This window comes from Cnephaeus nilssonii, assembly GCF_951640355.1.
Source record: "Cnephaeus nilssonii genome assembly, chromosome: 9".
Lineage (NCBI taxonomy): Eukaryota > Metazoa > Chordata > Mammalia > Chiroptera > Vespertilionidae > Cnephaeus > Cnephaeus nilssonii.
The window spans coordinates 838,550-861,019 of NC_137080.1; the positions used below are offsets into that span (position 1 = coordinate 838,550).

General features: G+C 46.4%; 1 protein-coding gene across 15 annotated transcripts in view; it reads right to left on the reverse strand.

Moving 5' to 3' along the window:
• AFDN (afadin, adherens junction formation factor) overlaps window positions 1–22,470 on the reverse strand; it is a 98,314-nt gene that overhangs the window by 67,351 nt on the left and 8,493 nt on the right. The gene's annotated exons all lie outside the window — the stretch shown is intronic.

The window sequence follows — 22,470 nt, forward strand, 5'->3', positions numbered from 1 at the left end:
CCTTCCTCCAGAGAAAACGACACTGCACCCCAGCCAGCAGAGGGCGCTGTGCAGCAGGCACTGTGGGATGCTCTTCCCACAGGTCTCTCTCCTTTTTAATCACTAGGCCAGTTACGTGGGGGAAACGCACATGCGTGGCAGGCCCTGCTGTAGGACCCAGGGCTCTGGGAGCATCGCATCCCACAGGCCTCTGTCTGCGGCCACACATCGTCTGGGACGCGGCAGGGCCCTCTACTGGGGTCAGTCTGGGCTCCAGCACTAATGTGGATCCCGCTGCTGGGCAGGAGTCCTCCTCCTCCCTCTCCCCCCTCCCACTCCCAAGACCCAGTCATCCCATCTCCACACACACCCAGACCCATCCGAGCCCGTTACAGCCACGTCAGGCCGTATCCTTCCTCGGCTGCGGTGGCCTCCTACGCTCAGATGCCACGCCTTTGCCCAGCAGAGGCTCAAAGCCCACCCGTGAGCTCCCCTCGACTTTCCCAATCCACCGCTACTCCACACTGATCACCAGGACGGGACAGTACTGACTGGAAGAGAAGGATGGAAGTGGGACGTTAGAATGGGGTGAACTGGATAAACGACCGGAAACTGCACCAGAAAGTGAGACAACAAGCACATGGCTACCCCCACTCCGCTCTGTCTGACCACGAGACAGGAGACCCTCCCGTTCCCCACGGGCCCGAGAAGCCAAAGCCAAGGGCACGCGTGTTAAGAAAGAGCACGGAGCCACCGGTTCTGGGTGGAGGGAGGGCAAATGGGAGCTGCATGGCGGGTCCGCTCTGGGCGCCCCACCTCACACAGCGGCCTCTCCAGCCAGCTCTGTACACGTCCCCTCTCCCAGCTCCGCGTCACGCTGGCGACCCTGAACCTTCACACGGAACAACACGCGTGGAAGCGGCTCCTGAACCACGGAACTGTGTGTGCGCTCGCACTCTCTGCACCAAGCACTCCCTGCGCCCCGATTCCGCTCCCTCACCCCAGCCTCGCCCCCAAGGCCCACGCTGAGACCAGTCCGGTTCTTCCTTCCTGCTTCACTCTCCACCACTGCCTCTCCGGAGGCCCCAAAATACTTTAGGAAAAATCCCTCCGACGTTCAGTTATACACATTCAAGTTTTCATCATGGGAGTCAGTTCTGTCCCAGGACTCGGAGACGTTCACCACACCGGCAGCACCGCAGATCTCCCGTCAGCCTCCGTGTTCATCGCCAAACTGGCCGGCTCCGGCCAAGGCTCACCCTGACAACCCGTCAGACCAGAACGGCCAGGAACCTCCGGGGGATGCCAGCGTTTTGCTAAAAGACTAGTTTTATGTACTTCATGATGAGAATGAAACAGCTACATGTATACCTACGGGTCCCCAAAACACGGAAGCACCAGTTTCTCTGAGAATCGTCAAAAAACAATTCCAAACTACCGAGCAGTCCAGAAACAGACACAGCCCGGGTCTGGGAGGGATGCCCCCTGAGCAAGACCACGAGGACTCAGGAAACGCAAGGCCACCTGGAAAGCAGAGCCATGTTCCTCCTTCATCCTATGGGGCACCCCCGGCAGGTCACTCACCCCCCAGGGCAGGTCACTCCCCCCCCCACCGCAGGTCACTCACTCACCCACCCCACAGGTCACTCACCCACCCCGCAGGTCACTCCCCCCTCCAGAGCAGGTCACTTCCCCCCCAGGCAGGTCACTCACCCACCCACCCACCCCCACCCCCACCCCCCCGCCCAGGCAGAGGAGACTGCAAACACAGTCCCAGCGTGAATGTGCTTCAGCTACGAAGCGTACAGAGTGGAGATAAATGAAAAAAAAAGAGGCACCCTAAGGACAGAGAGTCAGCAGCAACAGCACTCCTGTCCAGGGAAGGACAGCTCTCATCGGTGCTCTCAGCCCTAATAAAGTGCCATCAAACTCTGATATGGCTCCGTTTGCACTAAGGAAGTGTTAATAAATAACAATTTAGTTTGCCTGGTTACCTTAACGTCACACAGAAATAGCTGAGTACAGTTGTTACTAGAATATTCCCTTAAAAAATACTTTAGTATTTCATTTATTCAGTCGATTGTAAGTTTGGCTCCTGTGATTTTATCAAGTCTGAGAAGACGGGTAAAATCCAGTTCCTGAACCTCAACACTGGGAGCGCAGTCATAACTATGCCTCCCGAGCACACACCGAGAGACCAGCACCCAGGCCCGCTGCGGGTGGGGCTAGGTCACCTGCCTGCCGGGGAAGGCCAGGTCCGCCATCACAGCTGGCCACGCAGCAGGCCCACAGGCCACCAGCATTCCCGGCCCAGAACCTGGGCTCGGACCTCCATGCTTGCTGTCCCTTCAGCAGTCTCTCGTCACCTGAAGGGAGTGTGATCTGACACGATCTTCTCCTCTTCTTCAGACTAGGTCCCGGGAGTTCCAGAAGTAGGTGGATGGATGAGTAAGGAGTCTGGAGTTGAGAGAAGTTCATGACCTGCCCTGACCGCCTGCCTAGTCTCCCAGCCTGTCCCCCCCGCACAGGGAGAGCCCTGGGGGCCGTAGCAGGACAGCAGCTGGCCTTTCACTTAACAGCTTTGAGGGAGTTTATGAGCAGGTGAGTGAAATTCCCTCACATAAGCTTGTCTGGGAGAGCGAACAAACCACATACAGCACCAGCCACCACCACCTGGCCCCCGTGCTGCCCCTCCCCCCTCCCGCTGCTGTGGGAGATCCCGACACGAGGCTGCACACACACAGAAAAGCATTCCAGTAACAACATATGAATGTAGTCTTTTAGTTTTATGGTTCTCGGGTGACGCACCCCAAAACCAGAGAGGAGGGAGCCTGAATCCTCGCGGGGCCGCTCGTTTCCATCTTCGGCCGTGGGTGATGTGTTTCTGGGGCACTGTCGCCCCCGAATCTGGTTACTGCACACTTGCGTTTGCGTTCCACACCCTGTACGACAGCAACTTTGCAGAGTGCCCTCTTGCACTCCGGGATCCCTCAGGGGATGTCGGAGAGCCAGTTTTGGCCTGATACCCACAGGCCAGGCCGAGGGACCCCACCTGCTAGAGGGACCCCGCTCACTCCGCAGACGCCAGAGAGGGACCACGGGAGGTTGGCTCCGGGGCGTGTCTGGCCCATCTCGCCCAGTCCCGCCCCGCTGGCCACCTTCTAATTAATTTCCTTTCAATGTGCACGAATCCATGCACCAGGTCACTAGTATTCTGATAATGTTGTAGCCAATAATTGTAATTTACAAAGACAGATGTTTCCATTAAAAAAAGCACTTACTCCTTAGTGTTGGTTACACAAACCACCCAAGAAAACTACTTAAAGTAAAAAACACAGTTGCAGGTCCTCCGATATGTCAATGAAGTGCCTGCTTTCAGGAAGGAAGGTGTGGAGCAGGTAGGACAGGACCTGCCTGCACCTCTGCCGGCACCGCTGGTGCCCAGTGTCCTGGGTGCTACCTGCAGCCATTTAACTCCGGGAGCAGAGGCCATGCAGCAATCCCCTGCTCCCTTCCTTCATGTGCATTTTCTGGCCCACGTTAAAACTGCTGCAGAGAGTCACGCCACAGGACACAGAATCAATCACCTTGTCAGTGTGATGTGATCACGTGCTCATGGTTCCCTGAACACTGCTTCCTAGCGGGGACTCCTGGGCTTAAATATGTAGGCTGTAGCTATAGATATGTATTACTTATTTAGGTGAGCAAAATTATTAGTGTTTTTTCCAACATATGGCCTATCCACTTAAGCTTGTTAAAAATAACAGTGAATTAACAACAAAAAATAATCTGTTAATTTAATAAGCAAATCCTGGTTAAAAGCATTTTAAAATTAACAGGGTGTTAATTTTCACATATGACATACAGACCAGAAATTTTGTCCATTAAATCTGAAGTTCGTTAAATCGAGGTCCGCAAAATCAACGGAACACTGCTTGGAATTGATTCAATGACAACTTTTAATGTTTAATATTATGAAATTACTAGAGAGCCAATGCAAGAAGCAAAAAATTAAAGAAGGAGATTTTCTCTTGAGTATTTTATCAGTGTCTCATGAATCAGTGGAATTGGCCATCACTGGCCATCGCGCCTCTCTAGCAGGAACTCCCCAGGCAGCGCGGTCTCCTTTAGCTCAAGCTGACCAGACCACCGGCTCTGATCTTCAGCAGGCCACCACACCCGTCCCTTTTCTTCTCACCGTGGTCAGCATCGATCTGAAACCCCTTTCCTGGCCTGTGACAGCCGATGCCAGCTTCGAACAGGTGGGCACCATGCCCTCCCCTGGAGCAAATGGCTGCTGCAGGACCGACCACTCTGTCACAAACACACGCGCTCCTCGTACAGAAAACCACCAACCAGACAACAGCCACTGACTCACTTTTAAAAAAACAGTAACAACACGTGAGTATTAACAGTTTAGGTGGAGGATAGAAAAAATACTTGAATATGGGTTTTTTGAATCTTGTATAAACACTTTTTTAAATGCTAGGACTTGAAGAATACTCTTTAACATTAAGTGCATTTCATTATATAAAATTGTACAGGAAAAATAATATTTCTGAAAGCTTAAAAGAAATAATAACTGTAAAATATCTTCACAGGCTAAGGCTTACTCTTCCCACAAGCAGATCTCCCCTTTTATGAACTTGAACAAAAATTCATCCAGTATCCAACCCCTAAACATTGTAAGTAAGGCCAAAAACCTGTGCCAGAAAGCACAGCCTGCTGCGAAAACCAATGAGCCAACATATTTTCTAAAATGCCTGTTGTAACTGCCAACATTACCTACTTAACGACTGACTGCTCACATCCGCTAACCATTTGTTGATGAGACAGGCTAAATCTGTGCTTTGCTGCTAGACTCCAATGGAATTAGAAATCTCCGCAGCCTCTCGGCCGGCAGTGTGGGAGGTCAGAGAGGAAGTTTCCACCCCAGCACTCTCAACATGGTTTAATCTCTGTATGTGAATAACTACCATGCAAATGTATCTTGGGGATTTGAAAGACGATCAATTAAAGAATACATTAAACCCGTAGAACAAAATGACCACACTCATGATTAAAGAACGTAACATGTCTGTATTTCTGACGTGATCTTAAATACCACATTTGTACAAACATACACACAAAACAACCCTAAAGCCGCCTGTGCGGCCCAGAGGGTACAACCGATTTGGCCACAGCCCCTTTGGAAGTCTGGTGAAGCCTACAGCCTGTTCGCACCATAAAAATCAAGTACAAAGCTTTACAACGGGAACAACTCCACTAAAGCACAATTACTACGGTACTAAAACCTGCGCCGTCTCTGTACATAAAAGGCTAATGTGCTAAGTGTCCCTCCGACAGGTCGCTATGATGCGCACTGACCACCAGGGGGCAGACGCTCAACACAGGGCCTGCTGTGATGCGCACTAGCCATTTGGAGAGAAAGGCACCACGGACCCGGTACCACGGACCTGGTGCCAACAAAGCAACACTCGGCTTCCCCCAAGTGGGACACAGGCCCCCCCACTATCCCGGAGCGACAGCCCATCAAACTGCAGCCGACACTGCCAAGACCCCATGGCACAAAAGCAGCCCGCAGCCCTGCCCAGTCCGGAAAACGGTGGCTGTGGGCACCAGGTGATGAGGGCACGTTTCTGTGGACATTCTGAAGCCGGCATCGTCGACAGAATGTGTCTGAAGACCAACTATTGGCACAATGTACCTCTGAGGCCGAAAGAGAGCGACGTTGTCGACAGAGTGTGTCTGAAGAACAGCCATCGACAAGCACTACCAACACTGTAGGAACTGCCTCCACAGCGAAAATGAGGTACATGAGGATGCAGTTATCGAGCACAGTTGTGGTGCAATGACTGTTACATGTCAATTTTGCCTATCCCTAAATTTCTCCGATGAAAAACCACCTGATGGAAAATATACTCCATGTTGTAGCAAAGGCAAAGTTTCTCCAAATGATATCAATTTTCCAGAATACCCAGCATATTTAACAAAAATTAATGGTTAACAAATTGATTTGTCCCCGTCTGACACTGGCTTCCCATTTAGATTGATTCAAAGACAGTTTCCCGTGATGCCGGCATTTGTGATGACTATTTAATAAATCACAAGGACAAACTCTAGACAGAGTAGGAATATTCCTACCTGAACCCGTTTTCGGACATGGTCAGTTATATGTTGCTTTCTCTCGAGTTTGAAGAATGTGTGATGTTAAAGTTGTAAATACTTCATCACACGGGAAATTAGTCAAGCACTCTGAGAGTGTTTTTACTCTTAATGTGGTGTACGGGGAGACATTAGAATAAGGTTAATCACTTTTATCAGTCATTGTTTTTATCAGTGTTGTTTTTATATCATGTTTTTGTTGTTTTCATATCATGTCTTTGTTGCTGTAATATCATGTTGTTATTGTTTATTATTAATCAATTTATATATTACCTTCATGTACATTTTACTAACTTTTTTCACCTCTGACACTTCTATTATAAAGGGTGAACAGCGATATTAAAATATTTCTTCTAATTAATTTCCTTTCAATGTGCACAAATCCATGCACTGGGCCACTAGTAGTAATATAAGTATCTAGAGTTGGTTCATACAACTCTAATGTTGAGGTAGGTATGAGTATAAACTTCTAAGTGATAAAAATGCTAAATTTCAATTAGAAGTTAGTAAAAGTTTATTTATTGAAAATAAGGATGCAATTACTTTCTCATCCATGTTCAAAGACCCCACAAAAGCTATTAGCAGACCTCGAGTTAGGAAGCCCTGCCCACCACGCCACGTGGAGCTCACTGCCTCGCTGAGCGAGGTAGCCTTTCTTCCCGCAGCTCAGCACCTCACACAAAAGCAGTTCATTCACACAGCTTTAAAGACTGGGCTTACTGTTACCCTTTGGTATCATTCAGACCTCCATTCAAACTGTGGTTTATGATCATTTTTCCAAGTTATTAATGAAATGGAGTAGAGTGCAACAGACTTCTGCTAGGTGCAGTGCAGCCTGGGTAAGGAAACAGGACGAGAACTGGCGGGTGAAATCAGAGTCCGTGCACGTGGAAATTACTTCTGCGCACACCCTGAGCCACAAGGCAGAGGCGGTCCTTTCCTTCCGACGGCTCTGGTTCAGACTGAGCAGTCTCACCCTCGGCACTGACCCCTGGACTGGGCAACTCTCGGCTGTGGGGCCGCGCAGGGCACTGTGGGATGCCGAGAACATCCCTGGCCTCTGTACGCTAGAGGCCACAGCACCCACCCAGGTGTGTCCATCTGGGACACTGGAGAGCACGGTTTACAAGCCCAGCACCTCTCCAGATGGCATTCCCTCTCCAGTCCATTCCTTCAGCTGCTCTCCTCCCCGGAGCACACTTCAACCCAGCTGCTATTTTGTTCTCCTCTCTCCCGAACACACTTCTGTTCTGGCCTCCTAGCCTGAGACAGTTTCCAGAATTGATCACAAAAACCCACCTGTCTGATCAGCTGCAAGTCTACTGCTGATTCTAATACTATACCTGTAATTAATGCCATTTAAAATTGCATTAGCTTTTTGGTGACCACCTAATATTGTTGATTCAAATTGGGTTTCAGTAAAATTAAAATTCTTGAGTCATTTGCATGTTAGTCTACCAAATAGTAACATTTGTCAGCTTGGCACTAATTTGTTAAACAACAGTCCTTAAACACAAGAATACGATGAAAGATATTGTTGAATTCCTTGATAAAGTCCAAATACATTATAGCTAATCCACTTCCCTCTCTCTCACAGACACACCAAATGACATTCCTCTATCTACTGAGCCATGTGGTTGCCATGAATGGAATTACACAGCCTCCAACCCCAAGCCAGCTTCCTTTTCAGTCTTCCAACATCAGAGAACATTTCCATGAAAAGCCTGAAGTTCACCGTGTAACAGTGCCAGTACGAACAGGTTACGCGCTGCTCCTAACACCAGTGGACTTCACGCTGGCGGTGCAGGCGGTCACGCTCCGCCTCCTGCTGGGCTCCTGATCCACGCCACGGGCACACGCCTCTCACTCAGGCAGCATCCCGGTCAAGCAGCTGCACCTGCATCCAATCAAGGCTTTAAAGCCACCAAAACAAGTCAGACACCTCCCCCACCGCTGGGAAAACGCAAGCCCAGAACGGGGACACTACAGGAGAGGCCAGCCAGCTTTCTCCAGCACGTCTGTGACACGAAATAAAAAGGGGGTCGGCGAGGGGCAACAATGCTCTAGATTGAGAGAGACACAAGAGAGCAAAATATAACGTGTGGACCTTGTTTGAATTCTGATTCAAATACATTAATTGCAAAAACACATTTTGAAAGAGACCAGGAGCTCTGAGTAAGGCTACATGTTAGAAGATAGTAAGAATTATGGTTAATTTGTTGTAGGATTACTGCATTCTTGTTAGATTTTTTTGAGATGCACAGCAAGATAGAGAAGAAATAACATGTTAGTTTTTAGCTTTTGCTTTAAAATAGTTTAGCTAAAAAAAAAACCCACAAAAAAATAATAAATTAAGAATCACAAAACTTTGAAAATGGTAATATCTGGGGGATGGATATAAACAAGTTTCATCTATGTTTGAAAATTTTGTTAAAATGTTTAAAATGAACATAAGTTATAATTACAAACTAAATGTTATTAAATACAAAATAAACCTATTTTTATAAAAATTCCAGGAACGTGATGTTAGCAGGAGCAGCCAGCGGGCGGTGCTGATGGAAGTGAGGCTGCGGCAGGGCCTGGGAGGGGCCAGAATTCACTTCACTCTCCGTGGCTCCGGGCAAGGCCCCAGGGCTCGCACTCCCTGCTCTAAGATGAGGCTCTTTCATTCACGGGCGGCGCTGCGGGCACTGCCTCTGTCTCTAAGAGCAGCGGCCACACTAGGCGCCTGGGGATCAGGGCCACTTCCCGCCCCCCGGTGCAGTCCGGTCTCTAGTAAAACAACACAAAAGCAACAACAACAACAGCACACACTGAAGGCCCAGGCACTCACACGTGTGGAAAATGCAAAAGATCCAGTTCTGTAGGAAAAATAACACATTTAAAATTCTTTTGAAATACAAGGTCCAAAAGTTCAAAGCATTTCCTCTGCTCTGACTGACCAAACCAAGATGTATGCAATTCTGAAACGCCCCCTCTTCTGTTTAATCCTCACTCAAGTAGTGAGGCCATGTTTTCCCTTCAGTCTTTACAGAGAGAGCCGAAGGGATGGGGAGGAGGAGAGAGAAACATCAATGTGAGACACGTGGATTGGCTGCCTCCCATGTGCACCCTGCACCATGAATGGGGTTCGAACCTGCAACCCAGGTATGCATCCTTGACCCGAAATGGACCCCACCCTCCAGTGCACAAGCCGATGACGCTCTCACCCCTGAGCCATGCCGGCAAGGGCTCAAAGAAAACAACCATGTTCCTGAACCAGCCCCAACCTTATGATATTCAAAAAAATCCAAGATAAATGAGAAAACTGGCTTTTATAATCTGCTTCTTAAATCGGCACTGAGATTATTCTTTAAGTGTGTGAAATACTAAAAAGATGTTTCTAAAAATAAGTTTCTGGACTTGAACAAGGGTAATGTGCCATAGATTCTATGCACAAATTGGGACTGCCATTTTCAATATTTAAAGTAACTTTCACATCCAAGTAAATGCTTAAACTATGTCAACTGATTCAAAGAAGCTTCCTAGAAATAAAATGCTTCCATTTATATTCTTCAGCATGCCAAAAACAGAATTCACAGTACTCAAACCTATTTTGATTTAAAAAAAAAAAAACTTCAAGAAACGTATCTAAATTAAAAATAGCTTCACATTTCTACTGTAGTCCTGCATTAGCAAACAAACACAAGTGGATTTTAAAACAGGCAGTGTTCTAGTACTCCCATACCCTAAGGCTTTTCATGTCTTACACGTGAGAGGGGGTTGGGGCAGAGGTGGAAAGAACAAATTAGAAACAAAGTTTTTGGACAGAGGGTGCCATAGCTGTGATATTTTCCCAACTAAATAAAGCACCGTTTTGCCCTGGCCGGTGGCTCAGTTGGTTGGAGCTTCGTCCCCGTACAACCAAAGGGTTGGAGGTTTGATTCCTGGTCAGGACACATACCTAGGTTTCAGGTTTGCTCCCTGGTGGGGGCGAGTACAGGAGGCAACCCATTGATGTTTCTCTCACATCTCTATTTCTCTCTCTCCCCCCACCCCCTTCTTCTCTCTCTAAAAATCAATAGAAACATATCCTCAGGTGAGGATTTGAAAAACAAACACTGTTTTGGTGCAGGTGACTGGCATTCTCTCCCCGAGTACCACAAGCGAGCTTGGAGGGCACACCCGGCGCCAGCCAGTACCCGACGACACTTCGGGTTTCACTTTCTGCACCCTCCAAGGGCCAGAGCCGACGGGAGTGTCACTTAGGCCAGAGAAAGACGGAAAGGTAAGCTGCATAAACCAGCACGGGGACTCTGGACCAGAGTCCTGTTGTTTAGGGGACTGTACCAGCACTGATTCAGAAAGGGACACAGAACATCTAGGCAGGGGCAAGTGAGACTGATGAGAATGGCTCCCTGTCCACTGGAAAGGTTTTCTTAATGTAACTGCCAGAGAGAATTATGAGAAGAGGCGACGACTGAAGTCGACTGTCATCTAATGTTATTGAAACACTAAGGCCCGGTGCACAGATTCGGGCACCAGCGGGGTCCCTCGGCCTGGCCTGCACCCTCTCACAATCCGGGACCCCTCGGGGGATGTTGGACTGCCGGTTTCAGCCCAATCCCCGCAGGCCAGGCTGAGGGACCCCACCGGTGCACGAATCCGTGCGTCAGGCCTCTAGTATGCATATAAGATCTTTGGTTAATCTCTTCCCGCCCTCTCTCCTTCTCTCTGAGATTCATCAGTCTGTTCCATGTTTCCATGCCTGTGCGTTGAGCGTCTGCCCCCTGGTGGTCAGTGCATGTCATAGTTACCAGTCAAACGGTCGCTTAGGCTTTTATATAGATAGATAGATAGATTCTGTTCACTAGATAATACTTTCAAGCCCTATTCAAGAATCTTCCACACTGTTAAATAAATGTCCTAAGCTAACACATACATATATGGACTAAAAAAGTACATTCCGGAATAAATTTTTTAGATAATTAATGGAATACCTACATCATAGACAGGAACTCAAGGACAAAGATACAGAAATTGATAAGATTAGGTTCCATGAAATGAAAACCTCAAAGTCAATGATGCTGTTTTTATATATAAAGTTACTATTATTCATAGTCTCACTTAAGTATACTTTTGAAGTTATTACTATTTCTAGGTATAATTGCACACAAAATAAGAAACAGCAACAAATAAGATTTTTTTCAATTTAAGATATGGACTGCAGAATCAACCTAAAGCACACAATACTAAACCTAAACCTACTGCTGAAAATCTCCCTTCCCCCACAAGTGACATCAACTAATACAAGGTTAAGCAGGTGGTTATAAATTTTTGTCCTGACATGAACAAGCAAGGTGTTCTGCCATGGCAAACAAAACAAGGGAAAGAAAGAAAAAACAAATAATGATGATAACACTAAATAGCAAGATTATCTAACAAATCTCGGTTCACTGTGCTGAGTGATTTTTATGCATCATCTACTTCAAATCTAACAACCCTATGAGGCAAGTGCTATTATTTTCCGGTCTTAAAGGTGAAGACGTGGGCCTTAGGAAGATCAAGTCGCCATCATCACAAAGCTGATCCCCGGGGGACGGAATTCTTACTCGGGCAAGATTGAAACAAGAGGTCACATTTTTAACCATTGAACAACACCTCCTCTTACCCCGGTGGACAAACACAGGCTGTACCGCTGCCAGTTCCAGCAACGTGGTAATATGGAGGGCTAAACCATCAGTGACCCTTCTACTACATGGCAGATGACAAAAGACAAACACTTGCTTAAATACCTGCTAAGCTTATATGAGAAAAGAGACTCCGGAGGGAGCCCGGTGAGCAAGTTTCTGGGATGGGCCCCTCAGGACTGGCCTGTGGGGCATCAGGCTGTACAGGGGACGAAGGCAGGTGCTACCATATTAAAAGCATTTGGACTAAATATCTAAGTATGAAAAGTCAAACCGTAAAACTTCCAAAATAAAACATGGAACATATCCATCAAACAAGAGAAAAAAATTGATGAACCAACCACATTCCAAAAGTCTTAAAGCCTGTGTGACAAAAGACACTGTAAAAAGTAAAAAAAAAAAAAAAAAAAAAAAAAAAGGCATCTGCAAAATACATAATATACAACAGACTAGTGATCAAAATGTACAATAATTCCTACAAGTTAACTAGAAAAAGACAATAATTTTTCCCAACAAAATCACTGGAAAAAAGATGGACAAAGTATATACTAATAAATAGGTAATTCAAAGATAAAATCAGAATGACCATAAACATAACATGTTCATGCACTGAGATCAGGGTAATATAAATAATTATTACTCTGCATATTCCAGCTTATAAAAAATGAATGTATTGAGGATGTGGGAAATTCTCAAGTTTGAAATGTAAGTTGGTATGACCATCTCAATGATCCATTTGGGAGGACCTGGTAAAACAGAATCTGTGCATGGCCCATGACCAAGAAATTACACTTGCAGGCATCCATCCTAACCTCTTCACGAGTGCAGAAGGACGAAGGACGGGGTGTCCATTAAGTCCACACTTGGAACAGTGGGAAAACACAAACGACCCGGTCATCCCCCAGGTAAGAGTCGAGATAACTAACTGGACAACGGGAACTACAGAGCCATTAAAATAGGTCAGCCATTACTTACCAACTTCAAGTTAGTAATTATTCCTGAGAGGAGACGGGGAGGAGGAAGGGAAGGCAGAAGAGCCTTTGGCTCACTCTGTCTGTAACTGTTCATTCCTGAACTTTCTGGCCTGCTCCCACGGAAGGAAATGTAGATAATTACACACCCTGTGCTGACCTGGAATTAAATGAAATGACAGACTGGTTGCAGCACTTGAGTCACAGAGAGATGTGACCTGAGAGTTACGCAAACTCGGAGGCAGCCTGCACACCGCTGCCGGCGAGCTCCCTCCCAAGGTGCCCCCCACAATCAAAGCTCCCACGCGGCTGCGGAAACCAGGCCGAGTTCTCTGGGACAAAGGTCCTCCACATTTCCCAGTAATAATCCTCAAGAGAAGGAAAGGAAGGAAAGGGAGAGAACTGGCCACAAGGCGTGAAAAACAAAAGCCAACACCACAGATCAGATGTCCCAAGCGAGGACGCCCATCAGTTCAGACAGAGCTCACTTCACAGTGATGCTTTTGAATTGTATTAGAAATTTAAACATTCAGGAATATGGGAATTACAATCTATAATAAATGTTTTAAAAATGAATGAATTAAAAAAAGAAATGAAAACTATAATTTAGTAACCAAAGAAGACACAGTCCACATTAAGCCTCAGGGATGGAACATTTTTATTCCCAATTAAATCACCACCAGCATCCCTCCTCATCTCTAACTCTAGGCAATGGGGAACAATAATGAACAAAATAGTGCCTGTTCTCATGGAACTGATCATCTGGCGGGGGGAGACACCAGTAACAACAGATGGTGAGACCCAAGAATTAAACAGCAGAGGGTCCCAAAGTCCCTGCGGCACAGAAGTGGGAGGGACTTCCTGGACAAAAGCCCTAACTACAGGAAGGGCCTCCTCCACGCAGGGGGGCAGAGCCTGGCGGGCAGTCTGAGAACGCAAGACCACTGTGGCGGAGCAGGAAGAAGGGGGAAAGGGCATCAGACTTCCTGGGGAAAGGGCGTCCTTCTGGCTAGAGCAGGAAAAGTATGTTATTTACCTTAAGGTTTGGACGTGTACCTCCATGTGAGAAACAGACTGCAGAGCGCAAATGTAGGCGCTGGGGGACCAGGTAAGAGGTCACTCCAACAGTCCAGGTGAGAGCCTGGCGCAGCCAGCGGCGAGGAGGGGAGACGTGCAGAAGCGGTGAGCTCATGAAAATGTTTTGAAGGGAGAGCTGCCAGAACCGGCTGACAGATTAGATATGAGGACTGAGAGAGAGAAATGAGTCCTGAGTGAATAATGGCGAGGCTGTGGGCACAGACCACTGATAACACTGAAATGCCAGATGCTTGCTAAGATAGAGAGCACTGCAGGGCAGCAGAGTCCAATTCTGGACATGTTGCATGCAGGGCAATGGCCACGGAGATAGGCATCTGGAACATATCAGCACTTAACACCACAGAAAGAGATTTCACCGAGGGAGGGAGGGAGCGTGGAGGGAAGGAGAGCGGGCGGCACGGGGAGGAGGGCCGTGGAGAGGTGGGACTGCTGGTGTCCCAGTGAGAGGGAAGAAATAATGACGTGGACAGGAGGGCTTTCAGTGAAGTCAAAAGTCAGGCCCCTTGGGGCAAAAGTTCTAAAATGTAACTTTGTCTTTAAAATTAAACTACTTAAACCGAGAGCAGAGTATAGCTGTACCTCACTGTGTTTTTTCGTCTCTTATAAGTGACAGGCTCACATCAACCAAATAACCAAACAGAAAAAATAATCATATAACTGATTGTCTTAACAATGCAGAATCAGTTGGCAGAGTATGTTAAACAGTATGTAGTTTATACTTCATCCGTTCTATTTGTGACTTTTACAATGAGTAATTCCCCTGAAAATCCCGTTTACTAGGCTTCCAATAGTCCACCTTCCCCCAAATCACATGGAAGATTCCGTAACAGCGGTCACCAACCGGTGGTCCGTGAGGTCGCAAGGTTGGCCACCTCTGTTCTGTAAGATACACCAGAAAACAAAAACCCTTGTTTTTTTTTCATGCTAAGCATCCTTTTTAACCTAATTTATTTTCCTTACTGTGATCTTTGTAGAAATAACAAATTGAAGATAACACACATCCTATCACTATAACAAATATCAAATAAATTAGAAGGAAGTTTTAAGTAGTCAGATAACCTTAACTGTTTATAGCTATCAATAGGCTGGTTTCTACAAAGCTCATGACTTATTTTGGAACTTTTAAAAAAGTTCATGCTCTGATTTTTTAGGGAAGGTCTTAAGTTCCTTCATTGCAATATATATTTCCCTATAGTTCATTTTGAGAATCTTCTCAATGAATAAAATTATTTAAGTAAAATTTAGCATTTTTATGGCCATATTGAAAATTGGGGACTTTAAAGCAAAGTATCCAAGTTAGTCAACGTAGTCAACGATGGAAGACCTCAGAAACAAACCTATCTACATGCACACCTCTTTCTGATACCATAAGTCTAGTGCTAGAGAGTTCAATAGATTGGAGCCTGATTTAAGACTGTTCAAACTCTGGTGACAAATGAGGTAATTACTGAATGTAAAAGTAAAAAGAAAAAGGTACGAGCTGCCAGCTGTCCCTCAGTTAAGGTATTTCAGGTTTTAGAAGTGCTCTCTTGGTTTTTTAATTAGTACCTTAAAAATAAAGAAACAAATGAACCAATAAAATATACCCACTTGTAGCATACAATTAAAAGACCAAAATGACTAGGAGAAAACAGTTATAAACACAGGATCTGATGTTTTATTAAACGCATTTTCACATATCGATAAAATTTTTAAAGATATTCCAGCAGGAAAACAGATCCTTGCCATAAAAGGAAGTATAATGACGGCCGGATGTTCCTGAAAGATGCTCCACGTCAATGACGAGCAAGGAAATGTGAATTCTGAAACCGATGGCTTTTCACCTGCCAGACTGAGAAAGTTTAGCTTGCAATATCCAGTGTTAGGTTAAAGGTCATACCCATGACAGTGGGTATAAATTGTAACAGGCTTTCTAAATAACACCTGGTAGTCTAGCACAGATTTTCAGTTTGAGCCTCCTGACTCAAATCCCACTTCTAGAAACCGCTCATGGAAGTAGGTCAGTGAAGGAAGACAGGCCTGCGAAGTGCCCACAGCCACATCCTGAAGCAGGACACGCGAGAGTTAAAGCGCGCCTGGGTAGTGCGTAAGGACACGGTTAGGACATGGGGCATTACACAGCTATTGAAAGTAAGACAGAATTTTATATATACACACACACATACACACATATGTAAGAATTTCTTGAATAAAACATGTAAAAAGTACACATCATATGGTCCCATTTTTATAACATAAAATTCAAAAATATACACATTCATTTCTAAGAGTACAGAATAAAATTTAAAAGATCTTTTCTAAAAATTCTTAGCAGTGGCTACACCTTTGGATAGCTGGAAAGGGAAGGAGAGGAGATACTCTATGGGCTCCGTTCGAAACACATGAACTAAGTTTTAATCCACATAAATCTTAGCAAAATACAGGTTTTTCCGTATCGCCTCTTCTAAAACTTATCTTTAGCCTCCTTCTGAGTAAAAATAGGTCAGTTACTACTCATCTGGGAAAGCTTACCTTATTGTTCAGTCAAGTATCCACTCTCCCAAGTAGATTTTTCTCCTACGTTAGCAGATACGGAAATGTTAGCCCAGAGGCTCTCATCGCCCAGCAGACCACAGTGCCAGGTGAACAGCAGCGGCACCTTGTACCATGAGCTACCAAGTCATCTCATCGGCAATGAGCTATACTCGTTTAATAACATTTTGCTTTAAAATAAGACTCTCAATTTCTAAAGAAATGTAGGGCCAGACTTCTGAAGCCTTAGCAAGAGATTTCAAATGCACCCTAAGTGTAACAGAATAGCCCTGACCTCACTGATGAACTTTCATTAGTTTCTTCATATACATAATCATCAATTACCTGCTGCATATCCTATCCTCCTTTGGTAGACGCAAAATGCAAACAGAACGACACAGCCTGGTCCCTGTCCCCGTGAGCTCCAGGTTCAGGCACGAGCCCAAGTTGGACAGTCCCCTTCGGTCCCGACTCCTCCTTCAATCTGGCCAATAACAAGGTTCTCTTCTCATCACCATGCCCTTGACTTCAGGCAGCTCTGCCTTCCCAAACAGCAGGGAGGAGAGGTCAGGAATTGCTAAACAACCTTTTGGCCGTCTGGAAAGCTTGGGAGAATTCGCAGGACCTTTCAGTACAGAATAGACTGGGAACAAAGAGATCTATCAAGGTCATGATCAGCAGGCCGAATGGGTTCCCACAGGCCACTCTGAGAGAGAATGCTGGCGCTCTAAACCATCTCAACGCTAAGCCAGCTACCAAGCGCTCACTTCCTACGGGCCTCCCTCCAGTTTATCTCCATTCCTCGCCTGGGCTACTGCGCGTTGCGTATTCCAGTTCCTGAATCCCTCCCCTCCCAGACTGGCCACCAAAATCAAACACGGCGTGGGCTTCGTTTGTAGGCCAGGTGTGAAAGCATTACTGGAGAGGGCTGAAGACCATCAAGGCAGAGGACTGAGCGCCAGGAAAGCCCAGCGTTCCCCGAGGAACACTCACCAACTGGCTGCCAGCCTAACCGCAGGGGCAATACCAGATCATCAATCACCTAGATCACCTGGCCTAGAACATATACGGTGCAGAGTCGGTGATGACAGCAATACACATCAATACAGTGAGAGGGAACCAATGTTCGAAGTCCAGGCAGACCTCCCGGCAAAGGAGAAAGCAAAGAGGATGACAGCAAGAAGCCACCAGAAACCAGGCCCTCCCTCCACTAACCCTCTGGCAGAGCATCCTGGGACCCAGGAATAGCAGCACATTTTTAGCATCTAAATGATCCTGTTAATTACGTACACCGTGTCAGCTACAGTCATATCAATTTGCCTCCTTGAGCTCAGGATAATGGCCCCACACTTAATTCAGGCACTTTTTTATTGAAAAAAAATTAAATAAAAGTAAAAACCAGTAGAGGACTGACTCCCACGTTAAATATGCACGTACTTAAACTGCCCAGAGAGGTGAGCACAACGGAGCCCACCAAGGAGGTGAGGGAAGAACAGAAACAGACTAAACCATCACAGAGGAAAAGGCCCTACCATGGGCAGCTGGTTTTGGCAATTAGAAAACCAAGGCTCCTTCCAAGAAAGGCGTTTGGTAGGGCAGTGGGACTGGAAGCAAGGAAGGCTGGGATGAAAGGAGTTAGGTGTTAGAGCAGAACACTCAGCAGGTGGCACTTTCTCTTTAACCTTTTGCACTCGGATGTCGAGATTGAAATTACTCTTTGAATGTATCAATAATTTGAAATATAAAAAAATCCAAATAAATAAGTTTGTATGAAAAGAAACTCCAGTTTTTTATTCTACTGCCGTGCTTTGTAAAATCTGGGGTATTTAAAAAATTAAGTCCCGAGTAGAATAAAGGAATCAAGAAAAAAGCAAGCGAGTGCAAAGGGTTAACCCTCCAGATCTGGACAGCAGCAATGCTCCCACCCCCACCCCCGTTTTACTTCTATGCCACTCCCTCCCTCTCAGCATGCCTACCCTGCATCCAAACACAGCATTTCCCACTGTCCTTCAATCTGTCTTACATACTAGAACGGGGGCTGTTTGAAAAAAGGCCCGTGTCCATTACATGTTGCATGCCCAGCACTACACAGTGACTGGCATGTAGCAGGCGATTATCCAAGGAGTGACCTTGGAAATGGGGACGGAGAGGAGGGCCAAGGTTCAACCTCAGCCTGCCTTTGGCCTCCTCGGCTCTCTTCTGGCGGCACAATGGGCCCATTATCGCGGTAAGTCTGCTTCATGGCCGTCCTGGAGATCCCAGACTCCTTCATGCTTTCACGACTGTAGGCCCAGTCCCTAACAAAGCCTCACACACACCACCCACTCAACAAATATTAGTGAATGAAAGAATACTGCATTAGCCTACGATAAATGTCAAGTTCTAACAGGGCTAAGCCACCAAAAGACAAACAAAACCAAATATGCAACAGAAGCTATTTCTCATACCACTGAGCCCAAGATACGGGTGCTGAACTATTTTCAAAACTTGTGCTCACAGACAGAAGTTCATAGAAGCAAACAATAATTATCATTGCATTAATGTAAAATTGACAATGTTTCCCAAGAATCAAGCTGGTGACACCAATCACATGCGTTTGTGGTCACAAACTAAAGGTAAAAGGTCTAAAAATGTCATTACACTAATGAAATGCATCCGGAGGCATCAGAAGCTCACGCAGAAGCTGTGCAGATCACAAACACTAACATTTGGTGGTTTGGGTGCCACTTGGTTAAAAAAGATAACTTTTTAAATTCTACTTTATGCTAGAATACGAGCCATAAGAACGTACAGGCATGTGCTACATCAAGCTGACAGAAGTGAGGAGCACAGGGTGAAAACGGAAGGTACACGCTTCTACTGCCCCACCCCGTCCTGCACCCCGTCCTGCACCTCGCAGTGAGCACTGGGTCCCCGGCACCACAAACATGCTGTGCTAACACGCAGCTCTACACCCAGAGTCAGGGCTCTGATTCTTAACTTCCCATCTGGAAACCTCCTCCAGGCTTCACTGTTCTTACAAGAGGAAACACAGACTCATGATCAGAGAAGTGAACCTGTATAATCTTAGGTCTACTAGGCCAGCCGTCGCCAACCTTTCGGACCTCACGAACCACCAGTGGTCAGCGGACCACTGGTTGGCGACCGCTGTAATAGGGTGTTCCCTAAAACTGCCATTTTGTCTAAAAATCCCCCTTTTTGTTTGGGAATGGCAAATGTTTGCTCGACAGATGTTAAGGAACTGTTAGTAACAATCAAGGAATTATCTGCTGAAATTCAAACATTACCTGGGGAAAGTCACAGCTAACATGTAAGCAAAACTTTATGGAACTTGCCCAACCGGTGTGGCTCAGCGGTTGAACATCGATCTATGAACCAGGAGGCCACGGTTGATTCCCGGTCAGGGCACGTGCCCAGTGGGCTCGATCCCCACTAGGGGTTGTGCAGGAGGCAGCCGATCAATGATTCTTTCTCATCACTGATGTTTCTCTCTCTCCCTCCCTCTTCCTTCCTCTCTGAAATCAATAAAAGTGTATCTTTTTTTAAAACTTTATGGAATTAAATTAAGTGAGCCCTAGAAGTGATGAGAATAAGTTTAGTTGTTGAATTTTTAAGGGCTACAACCCGACAGGGAAAAGGACTCGATGAAATGGTCCCATGGGTAGACACAAGGCCTGCACTCCACAACTCCAAATCACAGTCCAGCACCTGGGGCGGTCCTGCCTACTTATTTGTCTCAGGCACTGGACAGCTGTCAGTGAGCCACCAAGCACCCCTCCGACCCTTCACTCCTATGCCAACTTCTGGCTGCCACAGCGTGCATGGTCGGAAACTAAAACAGAGCATGCACCATGTGACGGAGAACCAGACCATCTTCTCAGATGTGAAAGGTGGAGTTACAACAACAGGTCAGGATGGAAATGAACCCTTCATGAACAGATGCATGCACAAGACCTACACATACGTGCACACGGTATGTGGTATAAACGTACCTGGACAGGCCCCACGACGCTTACATTGCACCTGACCTCAGTCCAAAGGCCAAGAAGCGATCCCCATCACTCTTACCGTGCTGTGGTTCTTCCTGAAAATTACGCTCTAAATTACTCTATAAACTTTTCCCCATAAAACTTCCACTGCAGTGGTTTTACGTTTTCTGATTCTACAAACGCAATGGCTTAGGAGAAAGCTGCAGTCGGAATGCCTGTTCCCCAGCTCCGCACCCTCCAGCAAGTTATGTGCTCCTTGTGCCTTGGATTCTTCTTCCAAAACTGAGAACAGCACAGTAGCCAGCCTCCCAGGATCGCTATGAGAACTAACAGCTACTGCACACGACGTATTCACACTGGCATCACATGCAGGTAGTACGGACGCACTCACAGCTACTGCACACCATGTATTCACACTGGCATCACATGCAGGTAGTACGGACGCACTCACAGCTACTGCACACCACGTATTCACACTGGCATCACATGCAGGTAGTACGGACGCACTCACAGCTACTGCACACGACGTATTCACACTGGCATCACATGCAGGTAGTACGGACGCACTCACAGCTACTGCACACCACGTATTCACACTGGCATCACATGCAGGTAGTACGGATGCACTCACAGCTACTGCACACCACGTATTCACACTGGCATCACATGCAGGTAGTACGGACGCACTCACAGCTAGTGCACACCATGTATTCACACTGGCATCACATGCAGGTAGTACGGACGCACTCACAGCTACTGCACACCACGTATTCACACTGGCATCACATGCAGGTGGTACGGACGCACTCACAGCTAGTGCACACCACGTATTCACACTGGCATCACATGCAGGTGGTACGGATGCACTCACAGCTACTGCACACCACGTATTCACACTGGCATCACATGCAGGTAGTACGGACGCACTCACAGCTACTGCACACCACGTATTTACACTGGCATCACATGCAGGTGGTACGGACGCACTCACAGCTAGTGCACACGACGTATTCACACTGGCATCACATGCAGGTAGTACGGACGCACTCACAAGATGTTAAGTATGGAAATTATTACCAGAATAACCTCAGTAGCTTTTATATTTTTTAAACATTTTTATAAATTTTTATTGATTTTAGAGAGGGAAGGAGAGATAAAAGCATTAATGATGAGAGAGAATCATTAATTGGCTGCCTCCTACACGTCCCCTACTGAGGATTGAGCCCGAAACTTGGGCATATGCCCTGACCAGGAATCGAACCATTATCTCCTGGTTCATAGGTCAACACACAACCACTGAGCTACACCAGCCAGGCAGAATAACCTAAGTAGCTTTTAAAAACGGAGTTCATGACAGATGTAACTCAGTAGTGGTTAAAAGCACAAATAATTAACCACCATATACAACTAAACATACATGCACACTTCAAGCATTTTCCAAATATTCTAAAACAAGCACACCTATATATATAAAAGCCTAAGCGACTGGCCAACATGACGCGCAATGACCACCAGGGGGCAGACGCTCAACACAGGAGCTGCCGAGAGACAGCAACTTTGCAGAGTGCCCTCTCGTACTCTAGAACCCCTCGGGGATGTCAGACTGCCCGTTTCGGCCTGATCTCTGCAGGCCAGGCCAAGGGACCCCACCTGCTGGAAGGACCCCACTCACTCCGTAGAAGCCCTTCGAGCCCCGGCGCTGCCCCAGGTGTGGCTGGTCGAGGAGGGATTGTGGGAGGTTGGCTCCAGGGCATGTCTGGCCCATCTCGCCCAGTCCTGCCCCGCTGGCCACCTTCTAATTAATTTCCTTTCAATGTGCACAAATCCGTGCACCGGGCCTCTAGTTATTTTTATAATCGAAAAAAATAAATTTTTACATATATAATCTTGCTACAGTGAAGTAAACATTGTTTTTCATGCTTCTCCAGATTTACTGACCTTAATTCTATTGTCCTTGACATTCCCAAAGTAGTAATTTCAAAATGGTAATAATTAAAATAATTTTTTAAAATTGAAATCAGCAAGTTTGGCATAAAACATATTAACGGTACCATGAACTCAACATAGTTACCTTTGCCAAACTTAAAT